The following is a 19,627-nucleotide window of genomic DNA, read 5'->3' as shown; positions in this document are numbered from 1 at the left end:
CGTGAAGTCATTAATTCTACAAGTTCTTTATTCATACATCTTTATATACTTATTGATGTATAGGTTGCTGCTAAAAAAGGGCGTTTTCCATGGTGTTCAATCTCCAAGTAAGTTATTTAGAGTATCAAGCTATCATGTTGTCTGTAATATTATGCATTACGTAAGGAACACATAATAGTCTACTCTACTGTTGAAGGTACATGGTTCCACAAACTACAACATGGTTTTCTACTTTGTGACCAAGGAATTAGTACACTGGTCTCTTTTTAAACAAATTAAGGATGGTGATGTTGAGTTTCATGATATTAGGATGAAATTCCATATCATTAATACTCAATCCATCAACTTTTAACCCGTTTCTCAAGTTTGATCATGATGATAGTGTTGACTTATTCTTAGATAACATGTTATATAGGTCCTAGATAGTATGACATAGTGTTGGAAGCACTACTTTCTTACTTGAAAAAGCAACTAACTATAACTATATTTGTGGTGCCAATTACTTATAAGTAAACCTCCTTTCTTTCTTGTCTAATGAAAGCATTAATTCAAAAAAAGACATTAATAGTGGGTTGTTTGATCTATTTAGACACTAACCACTCACATAATTTCCTTTTTTTCCCCTCTCAACTGCTCTCACAGTAAAATTTGATGAATTTTTTTTAGGGATGGAAGAGAAAAATGGTCTTTTAGTACCATTCATGTAGTTTCTTCGGTATATAAAAGGAACATGCCTTATGAACACAACAGTTTATCTATACGCAAATCATAACTCATTCAACCAGTTTACCCATATATGGCTTAATGCTAAAAAGGAAAAAAAACAAAGGACATCTAATGTATTATTCCCATTAAGTCTATTAAGTCAAAAAGAAACATAACATAGATTGATTTAGACAAAGAGTAGTCGCACATATGATATTAGTATTATCCCTCATTGGGTTAACATTTGATAAAAGAGAAATGTCTTATGTATACAACACTTTATACGTACACAAATCATAACCCATTCAGTCACTTTACCCATACATGGCTTAATGTTAAAAAGGAAAAAAGCACAAGGGCATCTAACCCATTAAGTCTATTAAGTCAAAAAGAAACATACCATACATTGATTTTGACATAGAGTAGTCGTACATTTGATATTACTATTACCCTCTTTAGGTTAAAAAAAATTTCTTAATTGAAATGTTGTTAATTATTATATTTTCTTTGTTTTTAAAAGCAAAATTGGGTTAAACAAGTCGGATGCAGATTAAAAAAAACCTAAAGGTGAAGCTCACTCGGTCATTGATGAAGTTATATAGCAACACTTGTAATAATTTAATCATTGTTTTTACACATCGAATTCTTTGAAATAAGCTTCACTTTAATGTTGTTTGTAATGTTATTTATTATGTAGCGAAGAAATAACAGCCTTACTCAATTGTTTGGTTCCTCATAACAGATAAAAAATACATTGTTTTAGTAATTGTAAGTAACTAATCTAATGCTTCTTTTTGATTTTTAGTTGTTACTATCTTAGTTTTCGATCTCCGCTTTCCTTGCATTCTGCAGCGTAGTTAGAATTTTGTTGTGTATAGGTTATGTTGTCTTATGTTGATGTTCTATGATTCGATTTACTTTCATATACTTTTTTCTAGTTTCACTTGTTCTTTTTCTAACCTTGGGCACTTGAAAACCATTACTCCATACATTTAATATCGTAGGAACTATTTTTTTTTTTAAATATTTCCTTTTTTTATTTTTTACTCTTATCCACCCTCAAATCGATCTAATTAACATGAGCAATACTCTTAGTTTCTATTTGGTTTATACTTGTTAAAGGCTCTATATCTACTCGACGTGCAGGGATGTATAGACATTCTCTTATGGGTTCATCACAATAGAGGAAGAGGGTAAAAAGACACCCAACAAACACAGAAATTAACTGTGAGTTTTTTGAGATTAAGGTATTGTTATTTGCTCAAGATAAAGATCTAACTAGATTGACAATATAAAGATGCAAGTCAGATTAGGTACTAGTGATGGTGATTGCTTAGGTTGGGTATGATGGTGCTGGTGAAGGGCATGGTTGGAAAGGGACTTCTTGTTCAAGTAATAATGAAACAAGCTATTAAGGTAATGATCTTTATGCTTGGCCTACGTTGCCTTATCTATGGAGTTATGGAAGGAAGGGTGGTGGGACATCAGATGAACATAATCTTGGAGGGAGTGGTAGTAGACATGTTAAGTTTATTGTAAAGGATATTTGTTTATGAATGGATCTCTACTAACAAACGGAGGTAATGGATCAGTAAATGGTGGAGGGGGATCTGTATAAAGCATTATCATACATTTTCTAAAATTGTATATACTCTCGAATTTTAGCTATTTTGTGTAGTGCAATGTCATTTGATCTTTTTTGCTATGGTATAAATTTTACTTCTTTAATATTTACCCGTCATGGCGAGCTTGATTAGTTTTGCCCCCTTATGGTGAAATTATGATATGATCTTTATTATATATCTTTTCATTATTATGCATATTAGTACTGCGTATTCAAATTGCATATTTTAGTGATTCTATTACTAGTTACATTTGTATAGGAAGGGATTTGGTATTGAAACCGTAGGTTACATGTAACACCCGTTTCCCAAAGAAGGGTGACCAATACTTAAGGAATTAAAATAAGGTTCTTGGAGAAAACCCTCTGCCATGAGGTGGGGAATGGATGCCCATGAAATGAAGTGATATTTAATGAAACATGTGTTTTAGAGATATCACGCCGACACATAAAATTGGCCACACTGTGGTATCTACTGAAGCTCAAATCTAGGATTTTTAGGGTTTCCCTCATACATAAACACTTTAACTCTTTTTCTAGGTTTTCTTCTTCAGTCTCCACCTCCCCATCTCAAAACCTTAGCCTTCATGCATGCTTGAGAGTATATTTCCTTGATTTAAGCCTTGTTCTTGGGTTTTTGGTAGAGCTTTGGAAGAGGGAAGTTCATAAGGGAGCAAAGTAACAAGAAGCAATTTTGGATCCAACATTCTCTTTAGTTTTCTAAGTTATTGAGTTTTTTGAGTTATTGAAGGTATAAAGTTCATACATTGACACCTTTTCTTCTATATTCAAATCCTAGGTCATATTTAGGTGGTTTTTGTCCCTTTCTTGGATTTCTTAGAGTCTGATGAACTCTAGAACTTTTGGTGGATTTCCTAGGTGTTTAGACTTATTTTGATTGAGAAAAAGGAGCATACTTGCTGTATTTCATGTCTATGTTCAAGTTACATCCTCATTACAGACTTAGTGGACTTTGAATGTTAGATCTAGACTTAGAATGGAGCCCTAATGGATAAAGTTAGAAACTTAATCAATTAAGTCAGCATGGAAGAGTAGATCAGGAGGTATGAGCTTTGATCCAAAAGGATTAATCTCTTAATGAGAGAAATGACATTTTGCTAGTGGCCACGGCGTGGCCAAGACTAGCCACAACATGGAAAAATCTAAAGTCGCGACTTTCTTGTTCTGACATTGCTACGGCGTGGGTAAGGATGGCCACGACATGGAGATTTCTTGCATGTTGACTGTTTAACCTTGTGTTTCCATGACGTGGCCAAGAAGGGCCACAACATGATGTTGACTTTGAAGAAAATTGACCGTTGACTTTTTAACTAGTTTTGTAACACCCAGTTTCGAGTCATTTCATGATTCAGGGCTGTGACTCGAAGATTAAGTATCATAAGGTGTTGGTGTTTGGGGGGACAAATATGTTTAGGCTAATTTGGATGTGGGTAATGTAGATTATATGATCCAAGAGTTTGGTTTATGCTTTGGATCCCAATGTATAATGGTAAAAGTGATGGTTCGAGCCCTTCATGAATTAAGGATTTTAGTTCAAGGTGTTCTAAGTTCAATGTAATTAGATAGGGTTGTAGAGCCCCTTATTACATTTTTGTGGTTATAAGGATCATCGAAAACGTAGTTAGAATGATGAAGTTATGACCATTTAAGGTTATAAGGATCTAGGCTAAGCCGAGTACGCTAGTCATACAGGGCGTATGATGGGCATACTGGGCTAGGAAGATCATGTAGTGCCATTGAGTATGTTAGGCGTAGCTGGAGTACGTTGGGCGTACTCTTGTCAGATGCAAACCCGAATTTAGGGACTTGGACCCTATTTAAAGGCCTTAACTCATTTCCAAACCACCTTATCTTCAGCCTCCATCCCCTCTAACCCTAGATTCGAAAACCTAGCCACCCATTTGGATAGATTTTGAGCATTAGAGTGATTTTGGTGGATCTTTGGTGTCCTTGGAAGAAGAAGAACTCCTTAGAGAAGTGTTGGTTGTCTTAGAACTTGGAGATCTAAGCCTTGTTCATCTTCATCTAGCTTCGGGAGGTATAAGGTTTTAATCTTGATGGCTTCCTCATGTAGATCTAGCTTGCTGGTGGTGATTTCTAATGTTTTGGTCATTTAATTGTGATTTTTCTGAGTAGGAGTACTTACTACAGAACCTTTGAGCTTCATACATGGTCATTGCCGAGGTTATTAAAAATTGGATGTTGAGGAGTCTTATCCTTTTGTAACACCCCTCTGGCACGTATCACAATATTGTCCGCTTTGGGCCACTCGGCACGAGGACTTCCCAGGGGGTCACCCATCCCGGTACTACTCCCGCCCGAGCACGCTTAACTGCAGAGTTCTTATGGGATCTGCTGCCCTCACGGCTTTAAAACGCGTTGTGATAGGGAAGGTATCCACACCCCTTATAAGGAATGCTTAGTTCTCCTTCCCAGCCGATGTGGGATCAGGTGCAACCCACCTTCACCCCCCATTATAGGGTTCGACGTCCCTGTCGAACACATCGACCCGTGCCCTAGCTCTGATACCATTTGTAACATCCCCCTCTGGCACGTATCACAATATTGTCCGCTTTGGGCCACTCGGCACGAGGACTTCCCAGGGGGTCACCCATCCCGGTACTACTCCCGCCCGAGCACGCTTTACTGCAGAGTTCTTATGGGATCTGCTGCCCTCACGGCTTTAAAACGCGTTGTGTCAAGGAAGGTATCCACACCCCTTATAAGGAGATGTTTTGTTCTCCTTCCAAGCCGATGTAGGATCAGGTGCAACCCACCATCACCGCCCATTATAGGGTTCGACGTCCCCGTCGAACACATCGACCCGTGCCCTGGCTCTGATACCATTTGTAACATCCCCCTCTGGCACGTATCACAATATTGTCCGCTTTGGGCCACTCGGCACGAGGACTTCCCAGGGGGTCACCCATCCCGGTACTACTCCCGCCCGAGCACGCTTAACTGCAGAGTTCTTATGGGATCTGCTGCCCTCACGGCTTTAAAACGCGTTGTGTCAAGGAAGGTATCCACACCCCTTATAAGGAGATGTTTTGTTCTCCTTCCAAGCCGATGTAGGATCAGGTGCAACCCACCTTCACCCCCCATTATAGGGTTCGACGTCCCCGTCGAACACATCGACCCGTGCCCTGGCTCTGATACCATTTGTAACACCCCCCTCTAGCACGTATCACAATATTGTCCGCTTTGGGCCACTCGGCACGAGGACTTCCCAGGGGGTCACCCATCCCGGTACTACTCCCGCCCGAGCACGCTTAACTGCAGAGTTCTTATGGGATCTGCTGCCCTCACGGCTTTAAAACGCGTTGTGTTAAGGAAGGTATCCACACCCCTTATAAGGAGATGTTTTGTTCTCCTTCCAAGCCGATGTAGGATCAGGTGCAACCCACCTTCACCCCCCATTATAGGGTTCGACGTCCCCGTCGAACACATCGACCCGTGCCCTGGCTCTGATACCATTTGTAACATCCCCCTCTGGCACGTATCACAATATTGTCCGCTTTGGGCCACTCGGCACGAGGACTTCCCAGGGGGTCACCCATCCCGGTACTACTCCCGCCCGAGCACGCTTAACTGCAGAGTTCTTATGGGATCTGCTGCCCTCACGGCTTTAAAACGCGTTGTGTCAAGGAAGGTATCCACACCCCTTATAAGGAGATGTTTTGTTCTCCTTCCAAGCCGATGTAGGATCAGGTGCAACCCACCTTCACCCCCCATTATAGGGTTCGACGTCCCTATCGAACACATCGACCCGTGCCCTAGCTCTGATACCATTTGTAACATCCCCCTCTGGCACGTATCACAATATTGTCCGCTTTGGGCCACTCGACACGAGGACTTCCCAGGGGGTCACCCATCCCGGTACTACTCCCGCCCGAGCACGCTTAACTGCAGAGTTCTTATGGGATCTGCTGCCCTCACGGCTTTAAAACGCGTTGTGTCAAGGAAGGTATCCACACCCTTATAAGTAGATGTTTCGTTCTCCTTCCAAGTCGATGTACCGCCCGAGCACGCTTAACTGCAGAGTTCTTATGGGATCTGCTGCCCTCACGGCTTTAACACGCGTTGTGACAAGGAAGGTATCCACACCCCTTATAAGGAGATGTTTTGTTCTCCTTCCAAGCCGATGTAGGATCAGGTGAGGGTGAAGGTGGGTTGCACCTGATCCTACATCGACTTGGAAGGAGAACGAAACATCTACTTATAAGGGTGTGGATACCTTCCTTGTCACAACGCGTTTTAAAGCCGTGAGGGCAGCAGATCCCATAAGAACTCTGCAGTTAAGCGTGCTCGGGCGGGAGTAGTACCGGGATGGGTGACCCTCTGGGCAGCAGATCCCATAAGAACTCTGCAGTTAAGCGTGCTCGGGCGGGAGTAGTACCGGGATGGGTGACCCCCTGGGAAGTCCTCGTGCCGAGTGGCCCAAAGCGGACAATATTGTGATACGTGCCAGAGGGGGATGTTACAAATGGTATCAGAGCTAGGGCACGGGTCGATGTGTTCGACAGGGACGTCGAACCCTATAATGGGGGGTGAAAGTGGTTTAGATCTGATCCCACATCGGCTGGGAAGGAGAACTAAGCATTCCTTATAAGGGGTGTGGATACCTTCCCTAACACAACGCGTTTTAAAGCCGTGAGGGCAGCAGATCCCATAAGAACTCTGCAGTTAAGCGTGCTCGGGCGGGAGTAGTACCGGGATGGGTGACCCCCTGGGAAGTCCTCGTACCGAGTGGCCCAAAGCGGACAATATTGTGATACGTGCCAGAGGGGGGGTGTTACACCTTTCATTCCTTTCATGCAAGAGCTAGTGACCTTTTGATGATGTTATGAAGCTCAGATTTTAGTTTGGACCCCATTAAGCCATGCAAAATTATAAAGTCAGGAGCCTTATGACTTAAGACATCCGTTAGAAGTTAGATCCGAGTTAGGACGTTTTGGTCTTAACAATTAAGTGCTTAAAGTGGGATTTTGTTACCTAGGGAGTAAGCTAGGTGTACATATGTGTACGCTCAGCGTAATGCATTTTTTACCTATATCATGTTATGAAAAGTTGTACGCTAGGCATCAACATGTAGTACGTAGGTCATACAAATTCGGTACGCAGGACGTACTAATAAAACTCTCTTTTCAACCTTTTGGGCCTTGGGTATTTTGGAAGTTGTACCATGCCATGAGTTTCTGGGTAAGATATGTGTAGGGTAAAATGGTCTTTTACCCATTTGAAGGATAGAATATGAATTGGACCTTCAATTTTGCAACTTTCCTTAATTATTTTGAGATGATTTAGCCGTCTTTAGTGTGAGGAACCCGATAGCAACAGCGCGTGTGTTTAGGTTAATTCGTATTGAGGAGAGTCTCCTCACTATACTAAGGGGGTCGAAGGCACCAATGTCAACCCATAGAATTATGTTTGGTAGAGACACTAGGTGGTGACACCTGGAAATTGTATGAAAGACCTGGATATGACTACCGATAAATTGTATGCAAGACCAGGGTTTGGAATTTGATAGTTATTTGTAGTATGGTAGTTATCTTTGTGATGCTTCATTGAAGACCAGGAGGTGGCTCTTGGTACTTGTTTGTGAGACTCAGGGTTTGGCCCCCGACCTGGAAAGTAAAGACCATGAGACGACTCATGGCATAATGGCAATTATAAGACTATGGATGACGCATAGCATTCTCTATTATATGTGTGGTACACATTATTTTGGGGAAACTCACTAATATTTCTACTTAAGGTTTATATTTATGGTTTGAGGTACTTACAATTCGAAAGGGTAGGCCTGGCTTGATTGCACACATCCACCTATTTTTTTTCGTATTTTATGATTTTAGAATTGTACTCTGATAACTATTTTCACCTTGATGTGCTTTTGAATGGTTGATATGAAATAATGGTATTTGTAAGTTGAATTAAAAATAAAATTTTTACCTTATAATTTTCGAGACGTTACAAGTTGGTATTAGAGAATTGGTTTGAGAGATTCGGGTAAACTTTTGGGTATGATTGAACTCAAACTGAGGAGTTGGTAATCCTTTAAAAGAAAACAAATTCCTAAACAAAAGATTTTGTAAAATAAGGGGTGTGATGCGTGCAATCAGCCGAGCTCAAGTAAGTGATTCCCAGAATACCTATACATGTTTGTTATGTTATGTGTTATGATAATTTCATGCTAGATTAGGGCTAAGGATCTTCCAAGGATTTGATGTTAGGAGAGATACCTTTGTATTCTTATTGTTTGAGCTTTAGAATTTCATGCTAGTAAGGATTTTAGATGATTGGATTTAATGGCTTGATTAGTTGTTACGTGGTTAGATTTCCAATGTCTGAATAATGCTTGGTTTCTGATTTGTGGAACCCTTAGTGATGTGAGTTAACTATTAAGTGAATATGTTAAGTCACATGTTGTAAAGGCTGGATATTCTCAGAGTGATAGATCTAGTTCTATTGTGCAATTCTTGTTTGAGTCTAATTGTTGTAGGGTAGAGTCTTTTACTCGAAAGATTATTTAAGCTTTTTTGCATGCAATTTTATTCATGAAGTAGCTATCATTAGTGGGAGTTCATTAGCAGCTAATGGCAGGGTGAGGCCAGGAACCTAGGAAAGCGTAGGAAGTGCTTTAGTTGGTTAATTGCGATGTTTAACGGGTATTTGGAGTATCAAATTGAGAAGGTGACTTGGAGGATTTAGGATGATTCTTAAGGAAATTATGGATATGTGTGGAAGGTAGTATTAGGCTCGTACTACTAAAAGCATAGGGTCCATACTAGACTCGAGGAGAGTCATCGAGAATCTAGGAAGCTTGAGGGACGAGTATTCTTTGAGCATGTTCTGATTATTGTATGGTTGCTTTTTAGAATGGTGATGAGCACACGTGGAGGAGGTTCAAGCTCTGGTTTGGGCTAAGGTGCTAGTACTAAGTTGATGGATGATCAGATGTGAGAGTTCATTTTGTTAGAGATTACTCGTAGCATTCTTGAGTAGATTCTGGTGATCTTCAATACGATCAAGGAGGGTATCATGGAGATCCTAGATGAGCACTTGGGCGATTTTCATTTTGAGATTATGGTGATAGTGGGAGCTTTCTCTTTGACTTTCTAAGAGTTTTAAGCATGTGGGGCTCCAGATTTCTTCAGAAGAAGTATCCTATTGTGAGCGAGTTTTGGTTAGCGAATGTCACGAAGACCTTCCATATTACGTGATACCTTAAAGGGTAGAAGGTTAGAATTACATCTTGTCTTCTAAAATACATAACTCATGACTAGTGGGAGGAGGTTGATCATGCTTTGGGAAGCGAGGTGGTTGATTTGATTAATTAGGAGGATTTTGTGATGAAGTTTCAAGCGAAGCTCGCACCTGTGATTGAGGTCTAGCAACTGGAGAGGGAGTTTTAGGACCTTTGCTAGACTACTGAGATGGTGGCAGAGATCCCCTCCATTTTTTATGAGAGGTATTTATTGATTCCACAATATGTGGCATACGAAGAAGTGAAGAAGGCAAGATATCACGATATGTTGAGGAGTGACATCAGACAATTCGTGAGCATATCTAATTATAGGACATTGGATCATATGGCGGGGAGAGCCAAAGAGAGATTGATCTGGATATGGAGAAGAAGAGGAAATTGGATCAGGTTTATAGTTTTGAGGGTTCGATAAAGAGACCCGATATTTTTGATTAGTGATTGATGCCGAGGTCAGTGCAACGCGTGCATGAAGCTGCACGTTGAAGTTCATCAATCTAGGAGTATGGGTTGCCACACGTATGGAAAGATTGTTCATTGCAACAGAGATTATCCCAGGGGGATGAGTATGTTATGTTTTCACTACAACCAAGTGGGCCACAAGAATGTCGACTATCCGGAGTTGATGAGGGGATCAATGAGGGCACTTACTCCATCTACTTTGAGGAAAACTGATGGTCATAAGGGCAGAATGGAGGTTCCTGTGGTGAGGAGTCGAGAATTACAACATAGGCCGAGAGGATCCGATTTCCATTTGTTGATGTCTCGAGTATCTGTTGTATTCACTTCCATCATGATCTTATTAATTGTGTTTATGATTGTATGTTTGTGTTTGAGACACTATGTGTGGTTTATCTAAGTCTCCACCTAGGAATTAGAGTTTCTTTCATGATGGTCTAGGCGTTTTATCTTGAGAATTTTCATATGTCATTTTGCATATCATAAGCCATGTTTAGAGGAAGATTGAGTGTTTTGCTAGGGAGAACAGCAGTCGGTTTGATCTTTGGTGGTATTAGAAAGAATTCAACGTATCCACAAGGTGGGTATGCCGGGTTTGAATGTAGCATATGTAGGGGTTTTTTTCATGGTTTCGAGGTAGTGAGGAATTGGTTTAGTCATGGAATGCTAGTTCTTGTAGGCTCATGTTGTCTACAACTTTGGATACTAAGCTTGCGAGATGATTTGGAAATCCATCAATCTTGTGGATGGAATAGTGTAGTTGAATCCAAGTATGGGAGGACAGTTTGGACTAAAGGATTGAAAAAGAAGGTATATTTAGGTTACCTTATACATAAGTGGTGGCACATGGTGGGTATGTGATCAGGTTCGATTTGAGGGTTGTGTTAGGGCCTCTATTCCTGTTCTTGTATGGTAAAGGTGTTGGGACTCGAAGCATGACCTAAACACCTGATTTGGGTATAGGCTATATGCAATGTGAGGCATTTTGGTTAGGTTAAAGGCTTAAATTTGAATGTTATTGGTTGTTATGTTGTGTAATCGTACTTTTTGGGAACACACAAAGCTTTGGCTTACAATTTCACTTTATTATTTCAGGTACTTTAGAGGATCATGGGAAAGTGTAGGCGCGGTCGTGCACATCTTCCTATTTTTTATGATATTTGATCTTTGGATGCTCTGATTATGATTATACTTTTGAAACGATGCTTTTGTAAACACTTTACACTTAGTGGGTTGTTTTTGAAAAATATAAATTTCTATGATGTTTTGGATTGTTACAAGTTGGTATGAGAGTCTTGGTTTGAGAGAATTGGATGAACATTTGGATGAGTCCAGATTCAAACTATCGAACTGCTATAAATTTTAAATGGTTTTCAAAAGTAACCAAGGAAGGATGAGATGTGTACGATTAGTCGGAGCAAGAAAGTATACCCCAAGTTACCCACATTGTTATTGGATATAATGTTTATGGAAGAACAACATGCTAGTAGTAGGCTAGGGATCTTCGAGAATTACATGATATAATTACCTGGTGTATGATGCCTGATAGCCTAGGAGTACTTCTTTTATAAAATTAAAATCATTATTGTATTTGCTTAGTATGTGCATCATATTTTTACATAACTAAGATTTTATAACTTGAGAATGTTTGAGTTAGCCTTATTTCTTGTTCTTGTATGATTAAGGGATTAGGGTAGGATCATGTATTTGATTGTGTACTGGATCCAGTGTTTTGTATGGTTAGCATGCACGAGTGGCTGTAGGGTTGGTGGAAGTTTATGGGTGAGTAGGTTTATAAGCAGTTGGTTAGGTGAGGCATGATTAGCCACTTTATAGTAAGTGAGGATAGGATGTATGTGTATCCTAGTTGTTATATCTGTTTTCGACAGTTGTGAAGATCTTTGAGACAAATACGGGTAGGAGGGGAAGGTAGTATGGGATCGTACTACTGAAAACACATGACCCGTTCGCCTAGAAAGGAAGTCATAAACCCGAAGGGTTTCGTTTGTCTTGATTGGTTTTTATGGTATGAATTGAAGCTTTTATGAAATATTCTGGTTTATTTTCAGTATGGTTTTCACGAGGGGATTAGGTTATGGATCTAGGGAGGGTGGCCAGGACAGGACAGGATTGACCGATGATCAGATTTGAGAGATGATTGTTGCTAAGGTGGCTATTGTTGTCACATATTCGATTCTGGAGTTTTTTTGGGTCTATCAAGACCGCTATGATTAAGCTTTTCAATGATCGATATGTTGCACTTTTTGAAGCTGTTATTGCTGCATCTACCATGGTTGTTGCTGCCCCAGGTGTTCGAGGGGAGAGAGCTTTCTAGTATCGGGACTTAGACAATACGAATACCCCAAAGTTTGATAGGCTATTGGATATGATTGTGGCGATGAGGTGGTTTTCTATTGTGGAGGGTATTTCTTCACATTTTCTTTCCCTGCAAACCAATAGATCAAGTGCGCCCTAAACCTTTTCGGGTCAGGTGCGAAGGAGTGGTTGAGATTGGTGACCAACTCTTACACTCTTGACCAGAGAGCTGTAGTTACTTGGAAGTATTTCTTGGAGATGTTGCACATGAGGTATGTTCCATTGGTAGAGAGGGGGAGGTTGGTCAGGAGTATTTGGATCTGAGATAGGGGATTGAGGTACTTGAGCATAAATGTTGTTTCTTTTGATCAGGCTTAGATGACCCGGTACTTGAGCATGATGAAGAATGATATCCATCAGTTCATGTCCATCTAGCTTTGTGGTACCCTCTCTGAGCTTCAGGAGGCGATGAGGAGGCGGAAGATTGAGATAAAGCTCTAGGCGAGGGAGCTAAGGCAGGCTCCTGTGCAGTCACTTCCTATGGCGAAGCGATTCAAGTCTAATGATTTGAGATCTAGGGGATAGAGGGGGCACACTTGTGCCAAGTGCGGTAAAAGTTCATGATGGTGCTTGTCGATCTTCATCTGGATTCCATAAATGTGGAAGGGAGGGGCATTATGCCAAGGATTGTCTGCGAGGCCGATGCAGGCTCCAACACTAGCTACCTTAGGGATCATAGATGGGCGCCAAGGTAGGGCAGAGCCTCCAAGGGCTCAAGGTTCTGCTTTCCAGCTCACTGCAGAGGAGGCCAGGGCGGCACCAAACATCATTATCGATATGTTTCCATTTATTATTTTTCTTTTAGTTATTTTATGGTATGATTATGTTTATGATTTTGTTAGGTACCTTCGTAGTGCACTCCTTGCATGCTCTTGTGATTTTTGACTCGGGTATGAGTCGGTCTTTTGTATCTCAGTCTTTCAGCAGGGATTTTGATATGACTCTTGGTGAGTTAGAGTGTCTGTTGCGAGTTTCTATCACCAATGAACACAAGAGTTTTGCATCGAGTGTTTATCAGGGATGTGTCTTACAAATTTTTGGAGTGCCGTATTGAATTCATCTGATTCCTATCCCCCTTGGGGATGTGTGCGTAATAGTATGAATGGACTGGTTTAGCAGATTTGGGGGTATGATCAATTGCAAGGGTCATTGGGTGGTAGTTTGAACCCCAAGTCAGAGAGAACTGATTATCTATACAGAGGGTACTAGGATTAGATCAAGCTTTTATTATGCTTCCAGGGCTTGCAGTATCGGCAACATAGGTGTATGGGTTGTCTTGTGTACATGGTTGACAATCAGGTTGAGACAAAGGTTTTGGTTTGTGATGTACCAATTGCTATAGAGCTTGCTGATGTGTTTCCGGAGGAGTTACCCCATGTGCCTCCTATGATGCAGGTTAAGTTTGGGATCGATTTGGTTCTATGTGCGACTCTAATTTCTAAGGTGTCATACCGATTGGAACTACCAGAGATGTAGGAGTTGTCTTCTCAGTTTTAGGAGCTATTGGGAAAGTAGTTTATTAGAATGAGCATTTCATCGTGAGGAGCATCAATTTTTTTTCGTCAAGAAGGATGGTTTACACTGATGGGTTTTTGAACATTCTAACACTTTCTAAGTGTACATACAACCCTAATAACCTTGGATATATGTTTGTCTAATTATCATGCAAAGTTGATTTCCAAGGTTATGATCCTATCTAGCATACATGTGGAACAATTTAAACTTGAATAAAAGATAGAACTACATACCTTGTTGTTGATTTTGACCCTTGAAACCTTGTGAGCCTAGCACCCCAAGTGTGATGCCTCAAATGCTTCACACAACTCCAAATGCTATGGAGTAAACTTGGAGAGAAAGTATAACACTCTAAAAATTGGCTCTAGCCCTCAAGTATGCATGCATATGTAACCGATTTTTGGAGAAACATGAACTTTATATAGTGTTGACACATATAGGGTTACACCATGTAAACCCTAATGTGTCCTGACTCTTCATTTCCATGACCCATGGGTTTGTAACTCCCATGGAGCATCCAATGGTTTTAACCCAACTTGATGATCTATGGAGCCTCTTAGCCCACTATACAAGATATGGATGATTTACATAATCAACCCATATGTTTAATTAGTTATCTTTTGATCACTTAATTAATTCTAAATTAAGTCATTATCAAACTAATTAAATAATATCATTAATATATTAGAACTTATAATATATTAATAACCACAAGTGTTATTTCTCTCCTTTAGTCTATCCAATTGCATGGTGCCACGCAACCCAAATGGACCATGCCGGGTCGGGTCAAGTATTTACCAGAAATAGTTATGGACTTAGACACCTTATCCAACAGTCTCCCACTTGGATAAGTCTAATAACTATAACTGTAATACTTCAGGAACTAATCAGCAATCTTAGCTCTTTTCAAGGTTTCTCGGAACTGAGAAGATGATGGTACACCATTTTAGATAAGGGATCATATAATCCTCTGTTCTACATATTAGCCGGACAAATACATGGAACATGGTCTTACTTATTGTCCAGCAGTTTGTTTCCCAATTTCTGATTTGTTTGACAAAGAACTTAATTGAACACAACAACTTTGTTCTGATCGGGGCCGTTACATAGGTCAAAACAAAATCATCGAGAGGCCCAAATATCAGCTTCTAATCCAAGAAGGAACAGATAAACTTCGACTCATATGCTTGTTCTACTACTTGTTAAATTATACACAAACGCACGTTTTATAACATCGAGTTACCAATGCATTTTCACACGATCAATGCATAACTAACTCATGGTTAACAAATCATATTTCTAGGTTTGAAGACTTATATGATATTACCGTCTCGCAATCACTTGAGATAAATTCCATGAAGTGATACCAGCAAGCGTGGGTTGAATCCAATACTCAGAACTTATGAGCACTCATGAGTGTTAAGGCCATGTTCAATATCTTAGACCTCTACAACCAACTCATGACAATCTTAATTCATATCTACTTGCAACATATGACTACTGTGGATAATTTGAATAATATGTAAAACAACATAAATATTCTGGAAGTCAAAACATGCAAAAGAAATAATAGTAAACGATTGACAAGGGATAGAAACACTTTACTCATAAATAAACACACCGTTTATTCATCATCAAATGTCAATTACATTTTACAAATTTCAAAATTATCTAACTACTAAGACTAATATCATCCTTCAACCCTATGCTCCTAGCATGCTGGAGATGCTTAACCCTACCCAGTCTCATCGTGAGGGGAACTGTCGGGTTCTCATCCGATGATACCCTCTTTGCCACGAGGAGTCCTTCTTCTATACGATGTCTGGTGTAATGATATTTTCTGTCAGTCTATCTGGATCTCCCATGATCCCTTGGTTCCTTTGCTAAGGCAACTGCACTTTCACTATCACAGAAAATCTCTATGGGCTTCGATATAGCAAGTACAACTCCAAGGTCTCCAATGAAGTTCTTTAGCCACATAGCCTCTTTTTCCGCCTCGCTTGCCACTATATACTCTGATTCGAAAGTTGAATCAGACGCTGTCTCCTGCTTGGAACTTTTCCAAGAGATTGCTCCTCCGTTTAAGGTAAAGACCCAGCCCGACTGAGAGCGGAAATTATCCTTATCAGTCTAGAAGCTAGCATCACTATACCCTACAACTCTTAAGTCATCACTCCTACCAAGGGTAAGGACCCAGTACTTAGTCCTCCTTAGGTACTTGAGAATGTTCTTTACCGCTATCCAGTAAGCCTTACCAGGATTCCCCTGATACCTGCTAACCATGCTTAAATCAAAGGCTACATCAGCACGAGTACATGTCATATCATACATGATCGAGCCTACTATCGATGTATAAGGTACCCAACTCATTTCTGATATCTCATCCTCAGTACTCGGGCTCTGAGTCTTACTCAGTCTAATGTTACTCAGGATGGGTAACTCTCCTTTATTAGAATCTTGCATGCTGAATCTCTTCAGCACCTTATTCAAGTAGGTACTCTGACTAAGTCCAATTAGTCTTTTACTCCGGTCTCTCAAGATCCTTATTCCTAGAATATAGGCAACTTCTCCTAGGTCCTTCATAGCGAAACACTTCCCAAGCCAGGACTTAACTTCCTGTAGAGTTGGGATATCATTTCCTATGATTAGTATGTCATCCACATACAACACCAAAAATCTAACTATACCCCCACTAGCCTTGACATATACACAAGATTCATGTTCACTCCTAGAAAAGCCAAACTCTTTGACCTTCTCATCAAAGCAAAGATTCCATCTGTGAGGTGCTTGCTTTAATCCATAGATGGATTTCTCAAGCTTACACACTCTATTAGGGTACTCTGTGATGATAAAACCCTCTGACTGACTCATGTAAACATCCTTAGCCAACTTTCCATTAAGGAAAGCAGTTTTGACATCCATTTGCCATATTTCATAGTCATGAAATGCAGCTATGCCTAACAATACCCTAATAGACTTAATCTTGGCTACTGGTGAAAAGGTCTCATCATAATCAACTCCTGGAGTTTGAGAAAAACCCTTTGCAACCAGTCGTTCCTTATAAGTGTGTACATTACCATCCATGTCGGTCTTCTTCTTGAAGATCCATTTGCACCCAACTGTCTTACGACCTGGCACATTGTCAACCAAGTCCTAGACTTGATTGTCACACATGGATTGTATCTCGCTATCCATTTTCCTCTTTCCATTTCGCAGACTCGGGGCCTGCCATGGCTTCCGTATAACTGTTAAGTTCATCCAGACTTACCAGTGTCTCATCACTGATAAGTGTCTCACCTTCAACAGTAATATGGAAACCATAGTAATGCTCAGGTTCATTCCTAACCCTTGTGGAACGCCTCAGAGGTACAATTGGAGGTATAATTGGATCAACAGGAGGTTCCTCCTCAAGTTGACTGCTAGGGTTTGAGGTTCCTTCACCATTTGACTCTTGAAGTTCTTCAAGGTCAATTAGCCTCCCATTGTCTCCTTGGCTTATGAATTCTCTCTCTCAAAAGATAGCCCTCCTTGCTACAAAGACCACGTTCTCACTAGGTCTGTAGAAGAGGTAACCAAAGGATTTTTGTGGGTAGCCGATGAAAATACACCTCTCACTTCGAGGTTCGAGCTTTTCATGAGTCTCGCGTCTCACGAAAGACTCGCAACCCCAAACCTTGATGTGGGCTAGAGTAGGAACTTTTCCAGTCCACATCTCGTGAGGTGTTTTGGAAACCTTTTTTGTAGGGACCAGATTAAGGATATGGGTGGCAGTCTCTAAGGCATACCCCCAAAATGAGATTGGTAGCGTAGCTCGACTCATAATGGAACGAACCATGTCCAACAGGGTTCGATTACGCCTCTCAGCCACACCATTCAACTCCGGTGTCCTGGGAGGTGGTAATTGTGAGACAATCCCACATTCCCTAAGATAGTTGAGGAACTCTGAACTAAGACACTCACCACCTCGATCGGATCGAAGCATCTTAATGTTCCTGCCTAATTGATTCTCAACTTGCTGTTTAAATTCCTTAAACCTCTCGAAAGTCTCTGACTTATGCTTGATTAAGTAGACATATCCATATCTACTATAATCATTTGTAAAAGTCAAATAATAACGATTAGCATCCCTTGTGGCATGTTTGAATGGTCCAAACACATCCGTATGTACAAGATCCAACAAACCTTCACCCTTATCACAAGAACCTGTGAAGGGCAACTTTGTCAATTTTTCCAATTAAGCATGATTCACAACTATCATCTGACTTTAGGTCAAATGACTCCAAGAATCTATCCTTTTGGAGTTGTCCTATACGTTTCTTGCTTATATGTCCAAGACGACAATGCCATAATGATGCTTTATCCATGTTATTATCATTAGTAGAATCAATACACAACACATTATTTCCTAAATTCTCTACAACAGACACAACTTCATACACACCATCACAAGGTAATGCTTTAAAATAAAACACATTATTAAAGAAAGCATTTATTCCACCAATTTCATTATCAAAGGAAAAGGTAAAACCTTGTTTATACAAAGCATGAAAGGAAATAACATTTCTTGCCATTTTTGGCGAATAAAAACATTTATTCAAATCTAAAGTAAATCCACTACTAAGCAACAAAGTATAAACTCCAATCTTGGTGACAGGTGAAACTTTCCTATTCCCCATGATCAAGTTTATCTTTCCATGCTCCACATTCTCACTTCTTCTTAGTCCCTGCCATTCAGAACAAATATGAATACCGCAACCGGTATCAAGGACCCAAGAGTTAGAATAGAGTGAATTATTAGATGAGATAGTGTAAATACCTACATGGTTGGGTTTAACTTTCCCATCCTTTAAATCTTGCTGGTACTTTGGACAGTTACGCTTCCAGTGCGCCTTTTCGTGGCAATAGAAGCATTCAGCCTCTTTGGGATTAGAAGAAGGTGTAACGGAACCTTTCTTGGTTCCGCTAGAAGAGGAGCCATCAAGGGTCTTACCCTTGGTACCCTTCGAAGGGTTCTTTCTCTTCTTCCCTCTACATTTCCCGATTTCCAGGACAAGTGCTGAGTTTGGAGTAGAAGTAGGAGTGGTCACAACCGACTTACCTTTAAGACCTGATTCTGCGGTCTTTAGGAGTCCCTGAAGTTTGCTAAGTGTAACTTCCTCCTTATTCATGTGGTAGGTCATGCGGAATTGATCATAACGCGAAGGTAAGTAGTGCAAAATAATATCTATTACTAACTCCTCAGGGAAGGTCACATTCAACTTCATCAATCGATCCACATACCTTTGCATTTTCTGCATGTGGCTTGTGATGGGTTCACCATCTTTCATTCGGGTTGTGATCATAGAGGAGATGATTTCATATCGCTCTTGATGAGCACTCTGATGGTAGCGGTCCATCAAATCCTGGTGCATCTCAAAAGGATAGTAGTCCTCATAGGACTTTTGGAGCTCGACTGTCATGGTTTCCATCATGATGCATGCCACTTTGGTAGCATCTCTTTCATGAACCTCATATTCAGCAAGCTCCTCAGGAGTAGCAGTTGGCTCAGGCACCTTGAGCTCCTTATCAAGAACATATTCCTTGTTCTCGTAACGAGTAACCATCCTGATGTTTCTGATCCAGTCAGTAAAGTTGGATCCATCAAAGATGACTCTGTCACAAAGGTT

General features: G+C 40.5%; 1 pseudogene; it reads right to left on the bottom strand.

Annotated features, from left to right (window-relative positions):
* Window positions 1-6,185: 6,185 nt before the first annotated feature.
* LOC145027791 (5S ribosomal RNA) lies at window positions 6,186-6,313 on the bottom strand (annotated as a pseudogene).
* Window positions 6,314-19,627: the final 13,314 nt, after the last annotated feature.

This window comes from Lactuca saligna, chromosome 1 (genome assembly GCF_052625555.1).
Source record: "Lactuca saligna cultivar CGN05327 chromosome 1, ASM5262555v1, whole genome shotgun sequence".
Taxonomy (NCBI): domain Eukaryota; kingdom Viridiplantae; phylum Streptophyta; class Magnoliopsida; order Asterales; family Asteraceae; genus Lactuca; species Lactuca saligna.
The sequence above is the reverse complement of the archived record's forward strand: the minus strand, read 5'-3'. Positions and strand labels throughout refer to the sequence as shown.